The sequence below is a fragment of the Vidua macroura genome, chromosome 1 (assembly GCF_024509145.1).
Source record: "Vidua macroura isolate BioBank_ID:100142 chromosome 1, ASM2450914v1, whole genome shotgun sequence".
NCBI lineage: Eukaryota > Metazoa > Chordata > Aves > Passeriformes > Viduidae > Vidua > Vidua macroura.
The window spans coordinates 63,999,870-64,001,995 of record NC_071571.1 but is presented as its reverse complement, the minus strand read 5'-3'; positions in this window follow the sequence as shown (position 1 = coordinate 64,001,995).

The following is a 2,126-nucleotide window of genomic DNA, read 5'->3' as shown; positions in this document are numbered from 1 at the left end:
TGTTGTTGTGGTTCTTGGGGTTTTTTTTCTTTAAATTTAACTAATGATTAAGCCTAAGTCCTAACTGCTCTTCTTTGGACAATACTGTAGTCATTGTCTTTTGCTTCCAAGTTTTACAAAGCAACTCATAAGCTTGTGTTAGATTATTTTCCTTAGGCCTGAGGAAATTTAAGCTAGTAGTAATTGTTGAGAAGCATGTCCCATGATTTTCAAATATTAACAAATAAGCATTTAATGCTTTTCATGGAGTAAGTGTAGTGTGAACACTTTGTAAGATCATGGTCCTGAAAGGTTCCTACTAGCACAGACCACTATAAGCATGTGCAAGCCTGACTACATACTCAAAATGTTTAAAATACAAAATATGACAATTTCTAGTAACACTGAATTTCTAGTAACACATTGTTTTTCGTGACAGGGATGTTAGGTGTTCATTTCGTCTGACTGCAGCTGCCTTAAGAGAAAAATAATAACTTTGAAAGTTTATTTCACCTACATGTAGGTCTGAACCAGTGAATGCTTTACTGGGGGCAAGATTCACTGCTTTCCCCTAAACTTGTCATATTTGGTTAGCAGTTCAAAGTTCGTATCCTGAAGATGTGTTTTGTTCTCCCAATGCCAACTCATTACACCTGATACTGCTTTTCAAAAATGATAGTTACATTTTAAGAAAAACAAGCTTTAGAATTGAAATACATTAAAATAATGTACAAATCAGCAGATTACATCATACTTCCCCCATAACAATTACAATCCTTAAAAAAAACCAGAGGATATGTTTTTCCTTTTGGCCCAGTTGTCTAACACTTAGATCAGAAAAAAGTGAAATAGTGCAGTCCAGTGAATGATGTCAGGTGAAAAGGCAGGGCAAGTTACATCATACTGCCATCCTTTTACACCCAGAAAAGCTGGAGATCATCTGGTGCCAAAGCTTCTACTTGGAACAGGGCCAACATGGAGCTGGGTACTTGGGCCCCTGCCAGGGTGATGTCCAAACATCTCCAGCAATGAGGATTCCACTACTCCTCCACGCCGCATTTCTGTGTCCACCCACATGGTGAAGTTTCTTCCCCTAACAAATAACTGCAGTGTCCCTGGTGACAACTTGTGCCTGTTGCCTCCCATCCTCTCCCTGTGCACTTCCAAGCAGAGCCTGACCCTGCCTTCCCCATACTCTCCCATTTGGGAGTTGCAGACTGCAAGATGATCCCCCTTCATCCATCTCTTCTGCAGGCTGAACGGGGCCAGCTCTCTCTGCCTTCCCTCCTCCACCCTGTGCTCCAGCCCCCTCACCAGTGGAGGTGCCCTTCCACTGGACTTGCTCCATGATGTCCATGCTTGCCTTGCCCCAGGGAGCCCACAGCTGGACCCTGCTGCCAAGGCCAGCTCACAGGTGCTGAACAGGGTGCCAAGTCACTTCCCTGAGCCACTGGCCCCACACTTGCTGCAAGAGCCCCAAGTGCTGTCAGTGCTCTTTATCAGGAGTGCCCATTGCTGAATAGCCTCCATGAGCTGTCTGCAAGAACCTTCTGCCCTGGCCCTTTTCGGCAAATGTGCTTGGGAAGACACCACTGACCTGACCCTCAGTGGAGATACTCTGTCCCAGAAAGAAGGATGCTGCTTCTGCTTTTGTTAACCTCTATGAGATTCCTGTCAGTCCCTTTCTTTTTCAAGTCAAGAATAAACCTTTAGACCTGTAATTTCCAGCATCTTGCTTTAATAAATACTTCTGAATCCAAAGGCAGGAGAAACATTTCTTTGCAGAAGGGAAACAACACACTTGTCAGCATTCAAGATGCTTCTTTTCTCAGTGACTAGAATATTGATTTTACTAAATTTCTTACTGCAAGTTTTTAGACAGTATTCTGGTATCTTACAGATTTTTCCATTCTTCTCCCTAAATAAAAACCACCAAAAGTAATTTCAGGGATGTTTTCATCTAGTCCAGTTTAAGCTACTGTATTATAGTCAACTTTCTGATTTGGAAACAAGGAAGATTAGATCTGTCCAAGTGGTCGTGAGCCACCCTCTCTCTGAAACAGAAGAGCTAATAATAAATTTTACTTGAATCACTATGCTGACAGCCAGGGGCTTTATTCCTCCAGATTAAGTACTGGCCTCCAAAA